Source organism: Podarcis filfolensis, assembly GCF_964270895.1.
Source record: "Podarcis filfolensis genome assembly, chromosome: 1".
NCBI classification, from domain to species: domain Eukaryota; kingdom Metazoa; phylum Chordata; class Lepidosauria; order Squamata; family Lacertidae; genus Podarcis; species Podarcis filfolensis.
The window spans coordinates 108,129,656-108,143,146 of record NC_139604.1 but is presented as its reverse complement, the minus strand read 5'-3'; the positions used below and the strand labels follow the sequence as shown (position 1 = coordinate 108,143,146).

The window sequence follows — 13,491 nt, the reverse complement described above, 5'->3', positions numbered from 1 at the left end:
AAACCCCCCACAAAATACTTGAGATACTTTGGCTTATTTTCCTCATTAGCTTTTAGTTTGAACTATTTCTGTATTCTTTCTGCTGGAAACCCACATTCCCTGAGTCATTGGAAACTCAGCTAAAGAAGAGTTCTCAGCAGGAGAGGTGGTGGGAAAGGGAGGGGGAGTTGACAAAAAGAAAATAAGATACATTTCTTCTTTTTTGAAAACTACAAAAATAAGGCTATTTTTGCTGTTATCATCTATAGAAAATTTCTACATCTAAAATAAAATTAAGGAGCTCTCCAAGTTCTCCAGGACTGGAAGCAAATTCTGTATTAAAATCTTTAAAACCCTCAGCCCCAGTCAGAGGCTCCACTTTTGTTAGCTGAATTTTACGGAAAAGATCCATTCATAAGAACTGTGTGCAACTGTCCTAATTCTCTGGCCAGCACTACTTTTCAGGAACAAATTTCAGCACGTAGGAGGTGTTTAGATCTTTAGCCACATATGGGTAACAATACATAATAAGCACATTTTGTAAACAATACAATGTATACATTTGTATATGTCAGCCTTTTCTGGGCAACTAATCCCCTCAAATTATTCTGAACAAATATGAATGTTACGCAGGGTCGTAAAACAGTTCTGGGTGTAGATATATACAGCTTGTAGGCTTCTGCAGATACAGATACATACAGATACATTCAATTATAAAGTACCTCTGTTGCTCTAAGTAATTTCAGCAATTCAAGACATAACACTGGACAAATAACACTGACTGGCTAACCAGCTGACTGATTGACTCAGCTGGCATGCATTAATCACAGATATAGTCAAGGCACTGGGCTGTTACCATAGCAACTGACTTGGCTGACCAAGCACCTGCGACTAGCTCATCCATGGGGTGATTTATGGTCCTGAAGTAAATTAACCCTTTCTCATGTCCTGTTACTCCAACATTCAAGTGAACGGGATTCCACTGCTGAGAACATAATAGTATATGAAGAGGCCTCTTGGATCAGGCCAAATGCCTATGAGAAACTCAGTGTTGTGGCAAGACCATGCCAACACCCCTCAACATGTATTTCATGGCCTAACAGGAGCACAACCCAGGTGTTCAAGTGAATGCCCCCACATATACCAGCTTTGTGCATTCAGCTTTTCAATGGAGCCAGTCTGTATGTGGAGCTGGGGTGTGTGGCTTCTCTGTTCCCTCTACCCCCTTCCTTGAGCATCTGAACAGTACTTTAGTGATGGGTATAGGGATAGGAAACAGGGCCAGTGCCTGGTTTTGTTGCCCACTGGGAAAATATTTATCAGTGGGCCTTTTTCTTAGTCATTCCTTCTTCAGCTACACCCTTTCATTATTTGGCCCCGGTACTTCCTTTTTAGGGGCCAACCCCTTCTTACTGCAAATTAAACATAGATAGAGCTTTCACATCACTTCACACATTGTGCTTTTCATTTGAAGTATTTAAGAGACTCATCCCTGAGTCCTGGCAGCTGCTCAGTGACACTGCCTTCTGATGCTGGGCCTGACAAAATAAAGAAAGGGGGATGACCTTAACCTCTTGAAGCTCTGGAGTGTAATAAACCCATCACACAAAGATTGTACCACTGCAAAGGTATCTGTGTGGTTTCCTTGAGTTTTGGAAATTAAAATGTACAGGTGTACATCAGGTGTGCGGAATAAAAAGAACAATGCCCCATAAACACATCTTATCACATGGTTCAGAAAGATATAATACTTGTGAGGTGCATACACTAGTAGCTGAGATGGATGGGGAGAAGCATTTTTATGTGCAGCAGGCAAACACAAAAGCTTGTATTTCATCAGGGAGGAAAAGAGGGCAATTTTGTATCTCATTCCAAAGAAAATGATCTCTTTTTCGAGATAAACTAAAAAGGATGAATAGGTTCATCTGTTCACATGCGTTTGCATACAGAGCCATAGCCCCACATGCAGAGCTTGACTATTCTCGTTTCAGCATGTTGATCTGTTATCAGATAGAAAGCCATCTGTCTCCACAAACAGCCTTGAAGCAGGAAACAAACAAAGTCAACAGGTCGCTGTGCCATCTTCTGCCTACCTGAAAGGGCTCATTCGGGGAACTCTCTGCCCTGACCTCTTTGTCCTGCCGGGCTCTGTGTGCTATGAAAGCAGTGGGAGTCAGTTTCCCATTACGCAGAATTGATCAAATGCCTGAAGCAGAGAATCCCTTGGACTTTGCAGCACAATGCCTTGCTATTGCCAGCAGATTCCAAGCAGCTAACACATTTTTAGACTGCTTTGAGAAATTGACAAAACAAATTAAGTGTAATTCTGCTGCTTTTCATGTGCTCCTTGCTACTGGCCCAAACCCCTGGCTTCCAGCTACTTTTCAGTTCTGAAATAAACTTCTCACTCATACATATGTCTCTTATGCCATCAGTTCTTACACCTAAATCTCCACCATGATTTCTTTGCCCACAGTCTTTACTCTCTTTGGGTGCTTCTGGACTGTCACCAGAGTGCAGGAGTGATTCAAGCACCTGTACTTGGAAATATAGGTATGCACAACTGAAGCGAATTAAATTGTTCTGATTAAAGTGCTTTTTCTGCAGTTGGGAAAGTGACAGGGGAATGCATTGAAAAGTGTGGGATGAATGAATGAAAAAGAAGAAGAAGAGTCTGGATTTGATATCCCACCTTTCACTCCCTTTAAGGAGTCTCAAAGCGGCTAACATTCTCCTTTCCCTTCCTCCCCCACAACAAACACTCTGTGAGGTGAGTGGGGCTGAGAGACTTCAAAGAAGTGTGACTGGCCCAAGGTCACCCAGCAGCTGCATGTGAAGGAGCGGAGATGCGAACCTGGTTCCCCAGATTAGGAGTCTACCGCTCTTAACCACTACACCACACTGGCAAACAGGAAGACATACCTGTATCAAGGTAAGCAAATCAAGTTGAATGCTCATTGTTGTATAACCTCCCTGCAAACATAATGGATGCTCAGTGATGACCAGCCATAGTCTAATCACCATATAAGGTTTGTGAATTTACATTAGGATGAATGTTGAATTAGCAGGGTTACTGGAAGGTATGTTTATTTCTAGACTCTTCTTCTAGCTCCTCTACCTGTTGTGTAGCATTATGAAAATTGTGCCTCTATATTGTTATCTTCTCCTCTCCTTGCAACCAGCCACTTCCTAGCCTGGAGTAGACTAGATCCTCTTTCCTGAACTTCAGGCTTCTTTTCATGTGTGTCACAGTGGACCTGGTTATATGCAGCGACAAAAAGTTGTAGAGCACTTGTCAAAAAGTTGTACAGCACTATGGGAGCACATGCCATGCATTTCTCTTGCAATCACAAGGACTAGAAGTTCATGTTTTGACAAACATTTATCACTTCCTTTGAAACCCACTCTTCCAACATAGAGTTTGGGGTGGCACTGAACTGTTCTGTCTTCTGTATGTTATTATGGTTGCTAAAAGTGTTCATTAGTTCAAACTGGGTTCAGAATGAATATGTCTTTGATTGCTAAAAAGAAATAATGTTTCATTCCAATATGCTGGCAGGGGTGAAGGCCCATGAGTCACAGAACCTTCACCTTTTCTTTCTGGACCAGTTAAGTACTCAGCTCCATAGAAGCAATTTCCCCCCTTTATTTTCTTCTTATTCTATGAGAAGGAAAATACAACGTAATAGAAAACTAGTAAAATATAAAATCTTAATGAACTAGAAAATAAACATAGGAACATATTCTTGAAATAGATAAATCGTTGATAATGTGTTACTTTCAACTAAGCTCTACTTAGAGTAGTCCAACTGAAATCAAAGGACCTATTAATTTCAACAGGTCTACTCTGAGTAAGACTAGCACTGAATACTGCCCAATATAAATGAGAAGGAAGGAAGGAAGCCTTTGTGAAGGGACAACCTGGTTTAGCTCCATCATGGAAAAAATAACACCGAAGCAACAGGAAAGATATAGCAGCCAATGTTATTTAAATCCAAACCCATCTGAGCAAGAAATGCATGTCCAAAATGACAAGTCATGGGCATTAGCCAAGGGGAGCTGCTGAATATGAAAAGGTTGTGTCACTCAGTTTTCAGTTACATCAAAAACCAGGCGTTTCAACATTTGGTTGGGGAGTCAAAAGTGAAGCTCCCCCTCCCTTTTGTTTCTCAGCGATGCTGTATAGCTTTCCACGGTGCTACTCATATGATAAGAGGGAGGTGGAGAAACCATACCTAATATCAGAGGACTGGGAAATACATCAGAAATGTTGTTTTTTGTGCTTATCAGTGAAGTTTTGGAGGGGTTTTTTTGCAGGCCAAATGGAATAGAAATATTAAGGAGGTAACTTGATGAGAAACCCTGGTTTTCCAACACAACAATTCCAACTAAGCCGCACTACTAGGAAACTGTCTTGGAGCAATTTCTCCTTGTATTTAACCCTCTCTATATATATTATCTACATGGAAAGTTTACATATGTGCAGTACTGAACAGCTGCTTAATAAAACTTACTATTTTTTTATCGTGGAACTGCTCAAGTTTATGAGAAATGACTCTCAAAGGCAGACATAATCACACACTCATAAAGGTATAACACCAGCAGTGATCATGGGCAAGGGAAGAAAGCACCAAGCTTTTAACACAAGCAAACCAAAGCAGACTATTGCAAGTTAAAGAAATAAATAATTCAAGAACTACTGCCTACCTAAAAATAACTGTTCACTTCTCTGTCTGATGTCTGGAATGCTGAACCTGTGATCTTGATGAGTTTCTCCTCCAATATACTTTTGGTGCAGACAGTATAATGTAGAAGTTAAAGACAAAGAATGGGTACGCCCAATGGTTTTGTTACCTACATGCAGCCACAGGGAGCTCTAAATTTCCTTGGTACCTGTAGGTTTTCCACCATAACAGAAGCTTTGGGAGGGAAGGTTGGATTGGAGACCCCCTTCCTCCTCCAGTGATATTGCTCTAATCAAATTTGAAGTCTCCCCTGCCCCTGCCCTCCCCCTGAATGCTTTTAGGTTAAAATGAACAGCCCACAAATGTTGGAGTACCCTTGTTCATAGTTCCAGTCTGCCAGCTATGCCCTTCTCCAGGACACTCCATTCCATACACCAACACTTTCCCATTTTTATCCCCCAATATTAAGTCAATGTTTCATAGTCAGTGGCTCACTGAGATGTTCGGGGGATTTTATTTTATTTTTTACCTTAATGGTTTTTGCTGCTCCTTTCAACCTTGGGGGTGTGCCCAACTTTCCCTCTTGTGTGTAGCTGGCACTGTTTTGGTTACATAAGGATCTACACTCAGGATGATGATAACACTGTGTGATCCAGGCAACATGAATCTCTGCATCTCACCTAGTGTAAGCTAGGAAATTCCAGGTTCAAATTCCACTGGTGACCTTGGGAAAATTTAATTGCATGGTGGCCACTCCTGCTTCCATCTGCATAGTGGAGTACAAGGCTCTCGATGGCTACTAGTCAGGGTGGGTATGTTTCACTGTCAGAGGCAGTATACCCAGTTTCTGGGAATCTCAGGTGGTCAGTGTGCTGTTGAGCTCAGATCATGCTTGAGGACTTCCCATAGGCATCTGATTGGCCACTGTGAGAACAGGATACTGAGTCATTGGCCTGATCCAGCAGGCTCTTCTGAACATAAGAAGTAGCAGCCATTGAGAGCCTTGTCCACCATTAATTTTCCTAATCCGCTTTTAAAGTCATTTAAGTTGGTGGCCATCACTGCCTCCTGCCAGAGCAAGTTTCGCAGACATACTTTCTTTTATCTGTCCTGAATCTTCCAATATTCAGCTTTATTGGATGTCCACGGTTCTATTATTATGAGTGAGGGAGAAACCCTTTTCTCCATCCACTTAGTTGGGCAGCATAATTAACGGCCAGGGATGGTGCACTTTTTCTTCAAAACGAGCACCAGCTTGAGAGAGGGTGTCATATGCTAACATCCTTTCAATACAACTACCTGGAAGAAAGACATGCAGGATAAGTGCTAAAACAACAACAACAGGAAACTAATTCAATTTTAATGTTCAGCACACTGATTATTGCAGAGAGGACCCAAACAACTGACAAATACTTAATTGTTTGTTAAATAATCTTAAACACATTGTGTGAATCAGGGGTGGCATTTAAACTGTTTAGAATAATGCTGACAACAGGTCCAATTAAAAAATCTACATGCTCAATGTGCAGTTTATGACTTAATATATTAATCACACAGATTAATTGATTAATTCTTTCAGCTCTAATTGCAGTGTAATGTGATATCTTGTTGCTAGAATTCTATACCCAAGAGAGGATTCAGCAGCCTTCCAAGCACACACAATAGTATCTCAGAGAGAGGCAGGGAAAACCTCCAACGCTTTTAAAGAAACTACTATGTTGATTGGTTATGCTTCAGGGCAGGTTTCCTCAACCTCGGCCCTCCAGATGTTTTTGGCCTACAACTCCCATGATCCCTAGCTAGCAGGACCAGTGGTCAGGGATGATGGGAACTGTAGTCTCAAAACATCTGGAGGGCCAAGGTTGAGGAAGCCTGCTTTAGGGAACTGACCACCCCTTACTTTGTCTTGCTCCTCTATCTCCTGAACAAACAGTTATCCTCAGATCTCTGCTTGCCTTGGCCAAACTGGAGTGTCATTGTACAGGGTTGTGGGTTTTTTTCCAGCTGGAGCTCACAGGAGCCTATTTCTTACACCTCTCAGGTGGGCACCATTGCCATTCTAAGAGAACAAGGGAGAAGAAGTTCATGGTGAACTCTGGCATCTCTTTTTCTAGAAAAATAGCACTGGTTATGTATTTCCTACTTTATAGAAGACAATCCTCTCTTTGAGGGGGTGTCAGAAGGCAGGCACATGCACAAACACAGAGATTTGTTCTTCTTTGCTTTTAATGAGCTAATTTTAAAAAAATCTGACAGTTTTTTGTCTTTACATTTTAATCGGAGTCAAGTAGAAATCATCCCCTTGACTTGTGTTAGATTATGGAATGCACACATAACCCAAGTTGCTGTTTTTATAAGTGTAAATGTTTGATATAACAAAAGATAAATATTCGTATTCTTATATTGTTTCCATTGCAGTAGGGGAAAGTGGCAACAGCAGAGTGTTAGGAAGGTCCTAGGAGCTGCCATCGTCTGGCAAGCCTTCCTTACTCATATTTCTATCTGCTTAGCAGTCATTATAATGATATCCCATTAACTGTCTGGTCAGCACTGCCTACCTATGACTGATACCAACAAAAAAAGAAAAGAAAGAAATGCATATTTGCAATTACATATTTATCTGACATTTTTAGTCAATGCTTGCAAAAATGTAAAAGCACAGGTTGCTAAAACAACATACCCCTCAACTGTCCTTGTCAGGACACCCCGTTTTTTCACACAAGAGCATGTCAGCCAAAAGCATGTGGTTTTGGTCACCACACTCTCACCCCATAAGATACACTTTTTCAGGTGTGTGATCTCACACAGTGCCCCAAAACATGAATTTTTGGAAACCATGACAGCACAGCCCTGAAGTAAAGTGTCTTTCTGGGCCATGATCTTGTGCACATCACGTGACTCGTGTGGGGGCATGGCCCCAGAAGACAGGCAGCCTGGTTTTTTGCCTCAACATCTTGGATGGTATGGAATGAGCTGTATCTTAACGTGCAACTTGCACCACATCACTTATATGCCAAGGCACTTAGCTAAAACAGAGACATCCCCTTTCAGCATGATTGCTTTCCTATTGGCCGTAGGACTCCTAGTACAGTGTCTGTACTAGAATGTTCCACATTCTGTGTATGAAAAGTACTTTGCAACCTCCCAGTCACAACAGGACAGATGGCAGGGGAAGGTATCGACTCAACACAAGCAGGCACAGCCATTCTCATAGAACAGGCTTCTCTGGTTCATTATGAAATTCACACCAAAGGGTCATAATACTTTGTGAGAAGGAAAATCATCTAGGACGAGAAATTAGAATTCATTTTCAAATACAACAGCTTCTCGGGGTCTAAGAATGTCATGCAGTTTTCTCACTACAGAAAATAGTTTTCCTATTTAGTTATATATTTTGGGCATGGGTATTGTCATAGCAATTCATTTTTGATAATCCTTTTATGTATCAGGTTTCACATTTCAGTTACAGGTGACCATGACATTTCAGTGAGTGACTGGCCTAATGCGAGCTCCTTGGCTGAGTAGGGATTTGAACCCTGGTCCAACACTAAACCGCTTCACCACACTGGCTCCTTGGTTTAGGAAGTGTCACTGCTCCACAAACTATTAACAAAAGTGTTATCTATCAGCCTGAGCCATGTGTTCTGTGCCAAGCTTCTAGATTACAGCCTGTTTTATTCCTCAAACAAGTACCAGCTTGGAACCGTCACACAGCACAGAACCCAGCCAATGCTAAGAGTACAGCAAAGGTAGGCAGCTGCTACAATTCCCAAAAAATGTCAATGAGAAAAATGTGTAAATATGCTCTTCTTTTCAGCGGTTTGGTTTCAAATGTAATTTTGGATCAGCACTGTAATGCTTTAAAGTGAAATTACTAAAAATGAGCATGTTGTTGCTACAAATTTCAGCTCATTCTAATCCTTAACTTCCCAAAGGAAAGCATATTTCCAGCACTTCCTCATTTAGCTAAATCACATTTGGGGAACTTGTGGCCCTATATATATATATATATATATATATATATATATATATATATATTGGGGGGAGAGTCTACACCTCCCACCATTCCTGAACATTGGCCATGTGGGCTGATGGGAGTTGGAGTATAACAACCTCTGAAGGGCCGCAGGTTCCCCATCTCTGGTCCAAATGGACAGGTGGGCGCAGTGGCAAAAGCCATACCAGGAACCCTTGATTCATTTAGACATTTGGCCGCTGAAAAATAAATGGAGGAACACCATCAGTAAATGCATGTTTAAAATATATGATACCTATCATGATTCTACTGTATCAGCCAACAATTCTGATTTTTCTACTTGCTCTTACAAACAAGGAATGACTAATTAAAGAATTTCAGCAAAACAAAAAAGCAGGGGGTTAAATCCCTCTGTCTGTACTATTTTCCCCTGGGAATAGCTTGCTCTGAGTAGGAAGGCTGGAAGTGTTGATATTTTAGTCATCTTAATATATTGTATGCCCTTTTATAATTAACAAAATGAACCAGTTTAATGGGTAATTCAAAAATGGAATATCTTCATCAATATAAACAATCCTCATTTAGCACATAATCCATTTTGATGCCTCCCGGCGTGTGGGTGGGTTTCAGATGAGCAACAGTGCTAATAGGCAAGGCACTCCTTTCTTTTATTTCTGTAGCAGTTTTAGGGATACATTGCAAAACTTGAAAAGCCACTTTCATTTTGTCCTCACTTATCAGAACTCATTTCAAATTGCTGCAGAAGCCACTGGAGAAAGGGCAGTAGTTCAGCTCCTCGACCAAAGTTTAAGCTCAACTCTCAATGGAGATGCCCCAGCTGTTAACCCCAGTCTCCAAGTGGAGGAGGCCGTGGCACAGAAGAGTGAATGACTTTTTCCATGGTCTCATGGGAGATTGAAAGGCAAAGTCCAGAATACATGACTCTTCCCTCATTCATGTTCATGTTCATGAGGACCTGCTTAGACATCTCCTGTGCAAATCCCTCCTCAACAGCACTGCCATTTTTAACCCACAGCAGATCTTGCTGTCCCAGAATATAAGAGCTCTACATCCACCTGCATCAGTTCATCTCCATTTTGGCCTGAAGAACAGCTGCTGTTTTATCAGGGCCAGCCCTACCATTAGACAGAGTGAAGTTACCACCTCAGGTATCTGATATTTGCTGTCAACTACATTTCTGAGCACAGTTCAAAGTGTTGGTGCTGACCTTTAAAGCCCTAAACGGCCTGTATACCTGAAGGAGCGTCTCCACCCCCATTATCCAGCCCGGACACTGAGGTCCAGCACCGAGGGCCTTCTGGCATTTCCCTCGTTGCGACAAGTGAGGTTACAGGGAACCAGGCAGAGGGCCTTCTCGGTAGTGGCGCCTGCCCTGTGGAATGCCCTCCCAGCAGATGTCAAGGCAATAAACAACTATTTTACTTTCAAAAGACAACTGAAGGTGGCCCTGTTTAGGGAAGTTTTTAATGTCTGATGCTGTATTGTTTTTAATATTTGGTTGGAAGCCACCCAGAGTGGCTGGGGAAACCCAGTCAGATGGGCGGAGTATAAATAATAATAATTAATAATAATAATAATAATAATAATAATAATAATGTCATGAAAGCACAACAAATGGGGTTTTTTTAACTGCCTGGATGGGGGAGAGCCACTTGTGAGACCCTCTGTCCCAAGTACCAAAGTGACTTGACAGCCTTGGGTACCATGTACCCTGACTTGGGTGTGTGTCTCACTTGCTGCCCTGCCTCAAGCAGTATAATGACTTAGGCCAAACCTGTATTTTTATGTAATTCTGAAGCTTTCCACAGCTTTTTACACAGAGACTATTCTGTTATGTAGAACCTCCAGCTTTGCAAATGTGGGGCTTTGTATAAAAGGGAAAAAGCATCATCATCTGTTGAGGAATATTTATTAAGGGTGGAGAAGAGAAGTAGCCAGATACATCTTGCCACATCTTTTTTTGCACATAAAATTGTCCTCTTGTCCAATGAGCTTGATGCTTGCAAAGGGCCTTGAAGTGACAGCTCTCGAAACCAGTAGTTTTTGCTTCTCGCAAAACAGAGTCCTAGCAATGTCAATTTTTTAAAAAATTGATGAGTGTATTTATAATTTCCAACATATAGGTCTTCCTTCCTTTTTCTAGAGGAAGCAAAGTGGCTCCTCAGTCAATACAGATTTTTAAAGCTGATTAATTTCCCTATTACCCAGGTTAGATCTTCATAAATGCCCTTTATTACTCTGATTACTGGGGCATTTACAATGTAATTGATCACTGACATAACATTTTCATGGGGAAAGTAAAGTGCAGAAACATTTAACTCAAGCAGCCAGGTAACACTGCTGCAGTTGTGGTCATGTTTGTGGAATAGGGGAGTATCATCCAATGAAGTGAGCAAAATGTGAGTGGTTGTTTCACAAATTCTGGAAAAATGAAGAAATGCTAACTTTTAGATTGGCACAGCCTTTGGGGTAGAACTTCTTCTTCTATTGATGGAGACATATAAATATGTGTAACAGCAGCAGCAGCAACAACAACAACTGTACAGTCGTAAATGCAGTTTGATCAAAATTCCCATTAACACCTAGCTTCCATTGCTCATCACCCTCATGGGATGTAAGGGTCAGTAGCTAAGTGGTTGAACATGTTTTACATGCAGAAGGGTCTAGGTTCAATACATGGCATCACTAGTTTAAAAGGATCTTGGAATACTGGGACTGAAAAGGCCTCTCCCTGACAAACTGGAGGTGAACAAAGGAAGCTATCATAGATTAAGCACTCAGAAGAACATTGGTCCATGTGGCTCAGAATCGTCTCTAGCAAGGCTCTCCAGCTGATGGACTACAACTCCCATGAGCCCTGACTAGGGGTGAGGCAGAAATTCAATTCATTTTCCATTTACAGATGAGCTTGCCTAATTCACACTTTCTGAAACAATACATGAATGAAAGGAAGAACTACTGGTGCAGCAATAAAACTTCTAGCACATTTGCAAAGCTAAACAGGTTCTGGTATGGTTTCAAATTGGATGGGGGACTACGTGCTGATAATTCTTGCATTGCAAGGGGTTGGACTTGATGGACTTGATGACCCTCAAGGTCTCTTCCAACTCTATGATTCTATACTGTGATTCCATGCAAATTTTACAATGCAGCTCTTTGGACAAGTGTCATGTACAAAAAAAATCATATACTCAAGTAGAGTGTGCATAAACATGCATCCATTAGTGAAAATCACCTACAAAATATATTGTATTAGGCAAATTGCTTTGCAAAAATGTACGTATTAGGTGAAATTCACACTAAATTGTTGATGTCCCTCCCGCTTTCATAATGACTTATTTTTTAAAAAGAAAATTCCAACTGATGTGGGAATATGGAGAACTGAACTTATGACGGGAATAACGAGCAACTGAGCAAAATTAAATTTGATAGGTTTGCCCATTGCTGACTGATTTTGATCAAAGTTGGAGTCTGACAGCATATGGAAAGCCAGAGGTTTCTCACCCTTGGAGTTCACTGTCTGGCATTAACTCACCAGTCTTTTAGGCAGGAGTCTTCCCCCAAGCCTCCTCGGAGAAGCCAAGGGTTGCAACTGGAACCTTTCCCACACAAAGCACTTGTTTCACCACTGAGCTATGGGAGAAACTTCCAGTAAATGGAAGTGAGCTAGATGAGCCAATGATCTGACTCACTATGAGGCAGCATCACTTATGCCATGTATTGCTCAGTTTTCACACTTAAAGAGAACACAAAGTGACTACAGCAGTGGGATGTGAGAGAATCCACTACTTCATGCTCAAATTCCTCCTGTGCTATGCAACTTTCAGTCTGCCAAAGCCACTCCCAGTAGACTCCGATACGTCTGCTACCTTCACAATCCACCTTAGGTTATGGTTGGAAGATTTGTTCCTTGAAATGGCCTGTGTGACATAAATCTGACTGACAAGTTTCCCCCACCCCTGAAAAAGCCCTTTAAGCAATTTTAGCACTTCAGAAACTCTTTATAAATTATAAATTTAGCAAGAAAAGCATTAATTTTGTATCAAATGCTTGCACTGTGCAGGACTACTGTACTTATTCTAACCAAAACAAGCACTGCAAAAGAATCTCTTTTACCGTTCCTCATTTGGGGGGTGAAGTGGGGAAGAAGAAATCTAGAGGGGGGCTGAAGAAGGGAGCAGCAAGGTTAGGTAGCTTAGGTTTTATTGCTATTAACACACATTTGGTATACTTTTACTATAGAAAACGGTAGGTTCTGCCTGCATCAGAAGACAACATAATTCAGTGTTTGCTCCAAATGGTACAGTAGGCCACTGCTAGATATGGAGTTTGGGACTAGACAAGCCTCTGGTTTGACCTAGCAAGGCAATTCCTCTGTTCTTCATTCTCATCTTTCAGCTGCATGACCTAGTAACAAACAGCAAACTTTGCCCAAGGCAGCCTTGTAGCCTCAGGATTCATATCACTTTCAATTGCCTCTTGTTAGGAGATAGGCAAAGTGTGCACTTATTTCTGGCACAGATATAGCACGCTTAGACCAGCCCCTTTGTGTCTCAACTCGTTGCTTATTGTGGTGTTTGCAGAGTCGTGAAGCAGAAAGAAAGGGCAGGGTTGTACCAGGTGCCAAAGGGATGAGTCCTGCCTCATTGCTGCTTCCTTCTCCCCCACTTACTACTGGGGGGATGAGATCAGAGAAGGTGAAGCGGGAGGATGAAGACTCAGTGGCAAGTCATGCAGTTTGACAATGCAAAGGACCACCCATCAAGCCCCATGTGTCTTGCTTCAGATGCTCCAAGTCTTTGAGATGTTTCTCTCAGCAAACAAAGCTTT

At 41.6% G+C, this 13,491-nt stretch overlaps 1 protein-coding gene and 1 long non-coding RNA gene across 28 annotated transcripts in view; both read right to left on the bottom strand.

The window, feature by feature from the left end:
• Window positions 1-13,491, bottom strand: part of NRXN3 (neurexin 3) — a 1,197,396-nt gene that overhangs the window by 529,428 nt on the left and 654,477 nt on the right. The window lies entirely within an intron of this gene.
• The window catches only part of LOC310766398, a 72,156-nt gene continuing 59,930 nt past the window's right edge, over window positions 1,266-13,491 (bottom strand). Inside the window, exons 2-4 of one of the 2 annotated variants that reach the window (XR_014550130.1) lie at window positions 3,098-3,173; window positions 2,902-2,952; window positions 1,266-1,517 (exon numbers count right to left, since the gene is read on the bottom strand). This is a non-coding gene — a long non-coding RNA (uncharacterized lncRNA). The remainder of the gene's footprint in view (window positions 1,518-2,901; window positions 2,953-3,097; window positions 3,174-13,491) is intronic. The other variant, XR_014550131.1, reaches the window with a different exon arrangement.